Genomic DNA, 11,628 nt, shown 5'->3' with positions numbered 1-11,628 from the left:
GCGAGCGCATCCGCGCACGAAGGTACTTCCAGCCGCCGCTTGGAAAATGGCTCCAAATGGATATCCTTTCTTCGCCTTGTTCTTCTACTACGGGCTCTGCCCGCCTTTCTCTGAGTTTTTCTGCGATATTATGAACACCTACGGGTTCCGCCTTCTTGACTTCACCCCCAATGCTGTTCTGATCATGGCAGTTTTCACACATCTCTGCGAAAACTTTGTCGGAGTCTATCCCAATGTATCCCTTTTTCGCCACTTCTTTATGCCCCGAGTAGAGAGAGGAGAGCCTTTATCCTACGGAATCGCCTGGATCTCGAGGGCCGGCAAGAAGGACACTTATCTGGAGGGAGAGTTCCGCGGCAAGTTGGAGGAATGGAGAGCAGACTGGTGCTGGATTGTCGAGGAGAACCCGCAGCCGTTTACCGCCCAGCGCCAAGCCCCAGTAGCACGCGGCAGCGATTGGAGTGACGTGGCCCCGGAAGACGATAGGCTGAAGATTGCCGTCACCCGGATCCAACGCCTCAGGCTTGCTGGGCTCACTGTAGGCGCTGTTGGCGCAGATTTTCTTCACCGCCGCATCGCCCCCCTGCAGGAACGGAGGAGACCCGCCTGGGAATTCAAGAATGCGGCGGATATCATGAGGCTGCGTCCGGGCCTCAACTTCAACTTCACTGTTCTGGAGCTTAACGCGATGCTCCAGGAGCTGTTCAAGTACGACCCTCAACATCCCGAAGTGTTCAGGTTGCCGAAGGGTGTCGTTCCGCTGTCCAACAACTCCGCGCTCGACCGCATCCGTGCAATGATGCCGCTGTGCGATTTGCATGGAATTGTCCCAACTTGGCAAGAGCCTGCAGACGACGTCGTGCAGGAGTTCTTTGATGGCTTGGTAGAAGTGACGGTCCGCTCCGACGAAAAGAATAGCCTCACCCGCGACACCACCGATGCGGAGATGACACGCATCGCCACTAGGCTGGAAGAGGCGGCGGCAGCCGCAGCCGCGGGCGAATTTGGATTCACCATGGAGGAGGCAGAGGCAGCAGAGGCGGCAAGCCGTGCCGAGCGAGAGGAGCTCGTCGGCGAGAAAGAGGTTGTCGGGCATGACGTCGAGTCGAGCGAGCCCGCCGAGGATACGAGCGGCTCGCTGGAGATCAACTCCTCTTCCTCCTCATCTTCAGGCAGCTCACCGCAAGCAGAGCCTCCATCCCCACCAAGAAGGCGCCTCCGCAAGGCCGGGGACGTAGCGGGGCGGCGGGCGAGTCAACAGTCGCCGCGCCGCGCGACACGCTCCACCGCGGCAAGCACTGTTACTGCGGGAGCACCTCACGCTACTGCGGCAACTGGAGCGGGGTCCACCCGGACCACCAGTTCTGCTCCTGCCGCTTCTCACGCTGCGGCAGCAGCCGGAGCGGGGTCGTCCCAGACCACCGCCACTGTTCCCGCCAAGCGGCCAAGGGAAACTATTCCTCCGCCTCCTCGCGCCGGACGTGAGCCGGACTTCGACTTCTCCGCGTTCAGCTTCGACGAGGAAGAAGAAGAGTAAGATTCTCTTGTTGTACTTGTAGTTCTTCAATTCTTGCTGTTTTGTCTTGTATCTCATTTTCTTTACTCTGAACTTATTCCTTTTTAGGACTCTGGCCCAGAGAGCAGCGAAGAGAGCCAAGGTCCCGGTGATTGTCATCGAGGACGAACCCACCACGACAGCAGGGGGTGCGTCCGAGACAACCTTGCCGGGCCCGGCAACTGTTCTCCAGAGCAGCCCCCAACATAAGTATATGGTTTGCTTTCCACTGTTAGGCGCGCATGGATACTCTTTCTTTGCTGACATCTGACTGTTGGTTTGTGTAGGAGCAGAGCAGCCCCACCAGGAGCGCTCGGAGGCCGCCCCCGAAATGCCAAGGGAGAGTCCTCCGGCAAGGGAGAGTTCTCCGGCAAGGGACAGCACCGGCGTCCCCCCGGCGGCGGAGACTACGACTGCCGAACCCAGTACAGGTAATCTTCTCTTCAAAGCTTCCCTTGGGTTCTTCTTCTTTTGGGGTATTTGCTTGACTTTTCTCACTTTTCCGACCATCAGACCCATCTGCTGCGGAGCCGATGGAGACCGAGGTTGCTGCCGACGACGCCGCTGCCACTAAAGAAGCAGCCGGCGCTGATGATCCCGCCGGCGACGAGGCCGCCAAAGCTGCCGCCGCAGCAGCTGGCGAGGGGTCTGGCGATCGCACTGACGGCCCTGAGGCCGCAGGAGCGCCAGGCGCTACGTCGACCGCCGACCCGTCCGCCGCTGCCGCAGCGCCAGGCTCCGAAGAGCCCCAGCCAGGCGTCTACTTGAAGGCCGGCGATGGCGTCTTCATCAACCTCCCCTAGGCGTCAAGCTCCAGGGCGCCGGTCGAGGGAGAGAGCTTTGATGGAGAGGTGCTCGCCTCCGCTGGGCTGACGCTAGTTGATGCGCCGAGCAGCAGCAGCGGCGAGCCTGAGGAGGAGCGGCTGCTACGGAAGCTGTTGTCGCTCTACCGCGCACGGCAAGCCAAGCTGGAATCCCGCGAGGCGCTTGTCGCGAAGGCGGGAGCGGACATCGAGAAGCGCGCGGAGGAGCTCCGGGGTCTCAACCAGGAAGCTCTCCGGTCCCTGGCAGAGGAGCGGGAGCAACTCGCCGAAGAGCAGAATGCCTTCTTCCTCGAGAAGGCCGAAGTTGAAGAGCAACAGCGGCTTGCCGCTGAGAAGCTGTCTGCGCAGGAGGGCGAGCTGGTGCAGCGGAAAGTTAACCTCGACAGCCACGAGGAGGAGCTTGCCGCGCGTGAGCAAAAATTTGGCGGAGCCCTTAAGCAAGCAGAGGATGCTGCCACAGTTGCCGAGGCCGCCAAGAAGGAGCTGGAGACGAAGGTGGCGCAGCTGGAGGCAGATCTCAAGGCGAGTGGTGAAGAGCTTGCCGCGCTCAAGCGTGAGCGGGAGAAGGACGCCCACAGCAACTCAGAGCTGCAGGTTCGTCTTGCCGAGAAGGGCAAAGAGCTTAGCGCCGCCAAGGACTCCAACGCAGATCTTGAGTTGAAGCTGACCACCTTGACCAAGACGCTGGACGGCGCCAGGGAGCAGGAGGTGGCCTTGAAGGAGGAGATCAAGGCCGACAAGGCGCTGCTGGCGAGTGCTGCCGCCGCCCAGAATGCTTTTAGGGAGAATGTGGAGCACTGGACGGAGGGTCTCGTGAATGCTGCCGCAGATATCGACAGGGAGCTGGCGCAGCTGGGGGTGGAGGATCTTGGGCATCCCTCTGATGAGAACCTCCAACCCAGCGCCAAGCTTACTTTGTCCTTCAAAGGCGTGGCGACGGCCCTCCAGCGGCTCTGGGAGAAGATCCCAAAGCAGCTGGCCGACGAGTCGTGCAAGATCTACGCGGGAGCTCTTCAAAAGGTGTTGGTGAAGGTGGCCTTCCGCAACCCGGGCCTCAACCTCACCAACGTCCTCAAGACCCTGTCGCCGGATGCTGATCTGGAGGCGCTCAAGACCCTTGTCGCACCCATTGTGGACAAGGTGAGCGGGATCAAGAGGATTGAGGGCGATTGCGTAGACTAGGCCGCCCGTTTTCTTCTTTTCTTGTCGCTGCTGGTCATGTTATGAGAACAATCTGTTAGAGCCGCGACAAGCTACCTTGTAATATAACTCTATTCCGGGTAATGATTGCAATGTTATTCCCTTTACTTGATTCCTCCCTTTGTATGTTTTTGCCCTCCGCTTTTAGGGAGCTTGCTGGTGCAGGCACCTTAGCCGCGAGCGCTGAGTGCGGGACGTCAGCAGCCTGCTGGCGGTGCCGCTACCGACAAGAAACCTTGTCGCAACTAGTCGCAGCTAACTTAAGTTGTTGAGCGGACTCGAAACAAAGTAAGGGCGCAACTAGCTACGAGTTGGTTCCTCCGCGCACATGTTTTCCATACAAAGTGCGGTCGTTCAAGGGAGATAACTTAAAAATTTTAAAAATCTGATTGCTCAAACTTTGGCAACTTAGCTTTTCTGTTGTTTGCTTCCCGGTAAGGCGAAACTTTCTTGAACGACGCCTGGTCCATACCATTATCTTCTCCTTTCCCCCTCGGCAAACTTGTGGGCGAGGGAACCTTCTTTTCCTTGAGAAAAAAGAAAGAGGAGAAAATAAAGATATGGAGCCTTACGGCTCGTTATTGCTTACCGGGGAGTAGGTGCTACACAAAGTGTCAGATCACATATGCAAAAAATAGAAAGCATGAAATTGACAAGATGTGCGGAGCATATGAGCTTTACTTCTGCACGGGGTCTGCGCCCGGCTTTGTACAAAGGATTACATGCAGCAGCGGCAAGACTTGTACAAAAGGTGGTTGCCGGAACAGGTTCCGGCAACCGCGCCTTATGGGTAAAACTTACGAAGATGCTCAATGTTCCAGGAATTGCTCACCGGAATGCTATCTTCGGTCTCAAGGCGGACAGTGCCAGGCCTAGTGACTCGTTTCACCCGGTAAGGGCCTTCCCACTTCGGCGTCAACTTGTTGGAATTCTTGGCGGACTGAACACGCCGAAGAACAAGGTCGCCTTCCTCGATACTTCTAGCGTTAACTTTGCGGCTATGGTAGCGGCGCAAAGCTTGCTGGTAGCGAGCATCTCGTACAGCAGCCTGAAGATGGTCTTTCTCAAGGAGTAGCGTGTCATCTTGTCGCAGTTGCTCTTGCTCAAGCTCATCATAAGCGAGCACTCGAGGTGACCCGTATACGAGTTCCGTGGGGAGAACTGCCTCTGCTACATAGACTAGAGCGAAAGGTGTCTGGCCCGTGGCTCGATTTGGCGTCGTCCTGATCGACCAAAGAACCATCGGCAGCTCCTCGATCCAGTTTCTTCCGCACTTGTGCAGCCTGTCGAAAGTCCTAGTCTTGAGCCCACGCAGCACTTCAGCATTTGCCCTCTCCGCTTGACCGTTGCTTCTCGGGTGAGCAACAGAAGCGAAGCAGACCTTGGCGCCAAGATCTTGGACGTACTGCATGAAGGTGCGGCTCGTGAATTGCGTACCGTTGTCGGTGATTATCCTGTTAGGGATCCCGAAGCGGCAAACAATCGACCTGAAGAACTTGACTGCTGACTGTGCTGTCACCTTCCTCACTGCTTCCACTTCCGGCCACTTTGTGAACTTGTCGATTGCAACGTACAAGTACTCAAAGCCCCCGACTGCTCGGGGAAAGGGGCCGAGGATGTCGAGCCCCCAGACCGAAAATGGCCAGGATAAAGGGATCGTCTGGAGAGCTTGAGCTGGTTGGTGTATCTGCTTGGAATGGAACTGGCACGCTTCACACTTGGTTACTTGTGCAGTTGCATCCTGGAGGGCTGTCGGCCAAAAGAAACCTTGCCGGAATGCTTTGCCGGCAAGTGCTCTTGCGCCAATGTGGTGACCACATATGCCTCCATGTATCTCTGCCAACAGCTTTTGTCCGTCTTCCCGGTGAATACACTTCAATTTCACGCCGTTGAGTCTTCTTCCGTACGGTGTGTTGTCGACAAACTGGTACATACTTGACTGTCGGGCTACTCTTTCCGCTTCTTCTTGCTCTTCGGGAAGTTCTCCTGTCTAAAGGAAATGGACAATCTGCTGTGTCCATGCTGGAGCTTGTGGCTCGACAACAAGGACTAAAGGCAAATCTGCTGCTGCGGGAACATCCGCTTCTACGGCGAGAACCTGCGGCTCTGCCGGAGCTTGACGTTCCCCGGCAAGCTTGCCGGAGCAAAACTTGTCGGGAGCTTCTGCTTCAACGGAACAAACCCTAGGGCTTGCCGGAGCAGACTGCTCCTCAGCGCTCTTGGCGTTGATCTTGGGGACCTTCTTGGCGGCGGCTTCGGAAAGCTCTGCCGGAAAATAGTCACCAGAAATCAACTTCCTCTTCTTGCTCTGTCCAGTTGATGGCGTTACCACCAGTGCCGCCCTCCTTGGCGGACACCTTCTTGGTCTCTGGCGGAGCTGCCATTGTCTTCTTACACTTGCCGGTGGAGCTCGATGGTGCGCCCTCGACGGCAGTGCAGCACTTCGAAGAGGTGCGCTTGCCGGAGTGGGCATCAGAACTCTTGCCGGACTTGGTCTTCTTCTTCGGCAGCATCCTCGCTGTCAGATCCTCCTGCTCCTGTATTCTCTCCGGGGAGTTTCCTCCCTTCCTCAGCATGTGCACACTTGTCGGCCAGGGCGTACAGCTCGCTGACGTCTCTGATCTTGCACATCGCCATCTCCTCTCGCATCCTACGGTTACGCATGTTCTGATGGAACGCGCTGATGACCGCGGCGGGGTGGACATCTGGGATGTTGTGCTGTACACGGCTGAATCTCTGAATGTACTTGCGCAGGGGCTCTCCTTCCTTCTGGGCGAGCAGATGAAGGTCACTCTCTTGGCCATGAGGTTTGTGGCCGCCTGTAAAGGCGCCGACAAACTGATGGCATAGGTTTGCCCAGGAGGATATGGAGTTGTCCGGCAAGTGCATGAGCCAGGACCTGACGTTGGGCTTGAGCACCAGCGGGAAGTAGTTGGCAAGGATCTTGTCGTCCCGCCCCCCGGCAGCCTGCACCGCGATGGTGTAGATGCTGAGGAACTCCGACGGATGCGACTTGCCGTCGTACTTCTCTGGTACGTCTGGCTTGAAATTCTTCGTGCTGGGCCACTGGACTTGCCGCAAGTCACGAGTAAACGCAGGGCAACCTACCGCGTACGGCAAGCCGCCTGGTTCCCCTGGCGCATGCATGTCGACAGAGGGCCCAGCGCGCTGGTCCGATTGACGTCGTGCTTCTCTTCAGCGCTCGATGCGAGTATGAGCGTCTTCTTGCTGTCGTTCGTGAAGAACTTGGCGCTGATCGCGACGAGCTCGTGGATCTGATGACGCGGTGGAGTCGCTGTCGAGGTGGATCCGGCGAGTCGGCGATCTTGGCCTTCGGGGCGGAGAGTGCATAGTGGTTGCACCCCCACCGGTCTTGTCTCCACCGGCTCGTGCCTGGCTGACTTGCCGCGGTTGTGACGTGCTCGGCTGCTGTTGAGTGTCGCCGTTGGCGAAGCCGATGAGACTCTGAATGGTGGCCCTCCAGTCGTCGATCTTGTCTGCCGTTGGAGGGTAGTCCAGGAGCAGTTGAGCTCGCGCTAAAGCTTCTGCTGTAGTGGCGGGTGGCGGTGGCGAACGGTGCGAGGAGCGGGATATGCTCGGACTTCTAACTATGTTAGAAGGAGCAGTATCCCGTCCAGGCGACCGTGCCTCGCTCGTGCCAGCATGTTGGCGTGCATGCTGGTCTTGAGCACTCCGAGATCCACCAGCTCGATCTTGGTCCAGCAAACGCATGGTACCGTGAGTACCATGACGCTGCCCATCCCGCGCCTCCTGAGATGGGCGCGGTGCATGTACGGACGCCGAGGTCTTGGAGTGCGCCCGGTCGTTGTGGGAGCCGGCTACGCCGCCGATGGGCAGCGCAGCCTTGTCCTTGGACCTGGCAGCACCGTGAGCTCTCTCGTCGACGCCCGTTCTTCCACCGGCGTCTGCCCCATCAGCCGTTTGCTCCGGCGGTGGTGGGTTCGGCGCGGACGGAGCAGCCGCCTCCGAAGCCTTCTTCTTCGGCGGCATGTCGATGAAGATGATGAAGATCTAGCTCATGTGAATGCCGGATCTGGTTCACACAATCTCGACCCCCCTACCTGGCGCGCCAAAGATGTCGGGGGACTAATCCACGAGCACCTATGGGACCGGCGGACCGAGTCCCTTTCGGTTCAGCGGGGGCGAGGGTCGCACGAAGAGCGGATCGAGGCGAAGCACACGAGCAGTTTACCCAGGTTCGGGCCGCACGGATGCGTAAAACCCTACTCCTGCTTTGTGGTTTGTATTGAGTTCTTCCTCGGGAGCGCGGAGTGCTACAGTACACCCCAGCAGCTAACGAGACCGAGCCTGAATGTTCTCTCTCCCCCCCCCTCCACGTTGCGCACGGGCCTCCTTTTGTATGCTCAAGGGGTCACCGACAGGTGGCAACGTAGACAAGGGTAAAAATGGAAAGGTGTTGCGGTTGGTACAGCTACCTGCTACAGTGTATCATACCTAACCCTGACGGCAGGGGACCAGGGCATTAAATGCCCGTCTGCGTCGCCTAAATAGTGCAAAAGGGACCGTCAAGGACGCCACCGCTCGCCACGATGGCAATCTTGTCAGCGCCGCTTGCCACCGCGCACCGCTGGCTACACAGCCTCCAGCCACGTATGCCTGGAAGGGTCCCAGAGCGACACGTTGGTGGATGTGCTGGAGCGCGGGCAGAGTGGTGGCTTGCCGCGGCAAGCGCCTTGCCGCGGTCGTTATCTTGTCGCGTCCGGGAGCTTGTCGTTCACCGGGCCTTGCCGGGACGCGTGGCGCGTCGCGGCAAGTTCCTTGAGATGCCTTGGTTGGCCTTCCCGGCAAGCTCCTCTTGCCAGGGTCTTGTCTCCGCGTCGCGGCAAGTTCCTTGAGATGCCTTGGTTGGCCTTCCCGGCAAGCTCCTCTTGCCGGGGTCTTGTCTCCTTGGATTGGATACTTTGTCCTTGAATGGCTCCAAAGGAACCACAGAGGACCTTGGCGATCACCCGGCAAGCCTTGCCGCGGGATGCTGCGACTGCCCGTGCACAAATTCAGGATATTAAGGTACCCCTACTCTAGTACACCGACAGCCTCCGGCAGTATGAGCAAAGTACACATTAAAGAAGTGGCAGATAAATGCTTGGGGCTCCTTCTCAGACAACTCTGGTTCTGGAATGGTGTGGCCCTGTTCCGTGAACCATTCCAGATCTTTCTTCAGTGGCTCTGATCTCTCCAATCCAGTATTCCTGAACTCTGCATCTGAAAGGCACACAAATAATGAGACTGTCAATCAGCAGCATCAAGCTAACAAAGATGAAAGAAACATTCCAAATTTTTCCTAGAGAACCTAAATGCAGAAACACATTATATAACCTGTGACGGTACCACTGCAAGATTTCAGTAATTATGACGTTTATTGTTCTAAAACAGAATAAACGAAGTACCGTCGCCGGCGGGCATGCTCTCGACCTGGCCACCTCAGCCAGCAGCGGCGATTGGATGCGGGCTCCGGGGAGGTGTGCCAGGGGGGCGCGTCGACCTGGTACGGCTTGACCTCGTCCTCCTGCGGCTTCCTCGGGATGAGAGCTCAGGACACCGCCCGCCTTGTCATCAGCGCCATGGGGAAGAGCAGGGCCACGCCTTGCTACAAAGAAGAGGAGAAGATCCGTGGGAGAAGCCGGCCTTCCATCGGTGGCCAGTGTCGGAGGAGCGATGGGGCGGCGGCGGCGGCTGCTGCAACCCTAGCTTGGGAAGTGGGAAGGCAAAAGGAGAGAGGAGGCTGCGTGCGAGAGATGAAAAAGAGCCCCTGCCGAATCCATGCGTTTTCCCCTTTTCTTTCTGTCCTTTGATGTTTTTTTTTCTTTTGAGAAAACCAGCTTGCTTCTCTCCCTCGACGTTGCTCAGTAAAAACGGAGCCCTTGATGCGCAGCTGAATGTTTTTAATGAGGTCGTGATCATAACTTTCGGCACCTGTGCTGCCGACGAGGAGCACGAAGACGTGGCCTGCAAAACACTTACATGAAGACTCACCGCCATTCCTATTCCTATGATACGTTGACGAAGAAACATACCGGTTCTCGTATTATTGTTTTTGGGGAATCCAGTGCTATGAATTTCAGAGTGCAGAGAAAAGGAATCCCACGTGATGTTTGTCATTTTTTGATAAAAAAAACTTTTTCTTTATCAAATCACTCGGGAAAAGAAAAATCCCGATTGGGCTCCCTGCCGTTCCCCACGCGACAGATCCTCACCCCAGACCTCGCCGCCGCCGCAGTGTAGGTGTTGTGCGCTGACGGCCACGCGCGGCAGGAGAGCTCGAGCAGATACGGCGGTCGGCGCGCGTCTCGAAGAGGCCACCGTCGCATCTCCGGCCGTCTGCGATAGCCCTGTACGGCGGAAAACTAGTCCGCCATCCATCGCGGGGGGCCGCCCGCGCGGCAGAGAAGAGCTCCTGCGGTTGCAACCAGCAGGTTACTCAACCAATCTCTGCCCGTCAGTTAGTGCTTGTTCCTGCAGTAAATAGTACTCCCTACGTAAACTAATATAAAAGCGTTTAGATCACTATTTTAGTTATCTAAACGCTCTTATATTAGTTTACAGAGGGAGTAGAACTTGTTTGGATATACATAGCTGCAGAGAGGAATTTCTTTGCATGGAGTTTGATTTGATTGCTAGCTGGATTGGGTGGAGAAGATTGCATATAACGATGCATACCAAGTACTCCCTCTGTAAACTAATATAAAAGTGTTTAGATCACTGTTTTAGTATTCTAAACGATCTTATATTAATTTACGGAGGGAGTATCTGATTACTAGCTGGTTTGGGTTTTGAACGTGGATTCAGGCTGTTGGGGGGAAGAGGGGAATTAATTAGTATAGACAAACCTTGCAAAAATCCAATTAAATGCTTTGATCTGAGAAATGCCTTGTCTCATGGAACCCACCTGATTGATGGGTTAGTGTTAAGGACAAGACTCAGATCTGTACATGTTTGATGTATTAAAATGTTATAGTTGGCGAGAAAATTGCTTCCGTACTCAGTTGGTTTAAGGACAAATCCTAGATTGCAGTGTATACGGAGGCTATATGCTTGTTTCCCACTTATTAAGAGGTGCCTGCCTTGACAATTAGAAGAGATTATTAAACTGCAGGGAAGCTTATACCTGGGTGTTTCTAGCAAAGTTTTAAATAGCGCGCTAAGCATCTTAGCGTCGGACCTCTTTCAAATGCTATAGCGTGCTATAGCGGAGCTATAGCGCGCTATTTAAAATGTTTGTTCATTTGTTTGGACCAAAGTCTCTTAGCGCAAGACCTTTTGTAAACGCTATAGCGTGCTATAGCGGAGCTATAGCGGGCTATTTGAAACAGTGGTTTCTAGTGAACTTTGCCCACACCTTGCACTGTTTTTTTTTTCTGCTTCAATTTTTCTGGTAAACTTTCAAGTTATTCTAGTGAAGTTGGAATGATTCAGTGTGTTATCTTTTGTATCTCAGTTTTTCTTAGTATTCTGAATTTTCTAACCCATTTCCGTACTTTTATGTCCACATTTTTTCAGACTTCTTGGGGAATTCCTCTGTTCTGATTGGACAAACCTCTGTCCTATTTGTCAAGTGCCATCTACTTAAATTGAAATGACAATCAGCAAAGCGAGATGGCCACTGTATTCATCGTCATCTTGTGGGAAAAAGAAGCGACCATGGCCACAAGTTCACAAGGAGAACTGAGAACAGCACAAGCCTTGGTTTGCTACTTTCTGCGTGAACTTTATTAATTTATTCTCCTCTATTAGAGTAAATTACATGCTGGTCACCAAACTTGCTCACGTGTGTCAAATAGGTGATCATTCTCAAGAAAGGTGTGCCTGCTCCTGGGTGCAGGTGCACCTACATGAACAGTACACATGAAAAAAAATATATAACATGAAAGAAAAAATCAGAATTTTTTTGACATCAAACTAGATCAATAGATTTAGCTTTCTGCAAAATTTCGTGACCAAATAACATTTGAGGAGCCCTCAGCAAAAAAAAAAATCACTCCTCAAAAGTGAACAAAACTTTGAACACAG

The 11,628-nt window shown here is 54.9% G+C and overlaps 1 pseudogene; it reads right to left on the bottom strand.

The window, feature by feature from the left end:
- Positions 1-9,024, bottom strand: part of LOC123038196 (heme oxygenase 1, chloroplastic-like) — an 11,512-nt pseudogene extending 2,488 nt beyond the window's left edge.
- Positions 9,025-11,628: the final 2,604 nt, after the last annotated feature.

This window comes from Triticum aestivum, chromosome 1A (genome assembly GCF_018294505.1).
Source record: "Triticum aestivum cultivar Chinese Spring chromosome 1A, IWGSC CS RefSeq v2.1, whole genome shotgun sequence".
Classification (NCBI taxonomy): domain Eukaryota; kingdom Viridiplantae; phylum Streptophyta; class Magnoliopsida; order Poales; family Poaceae; genus Triticum; species Triticum aestivum.
This window is presented reverse-complemented; position numbering and strand designations above follow the sequence as displayed.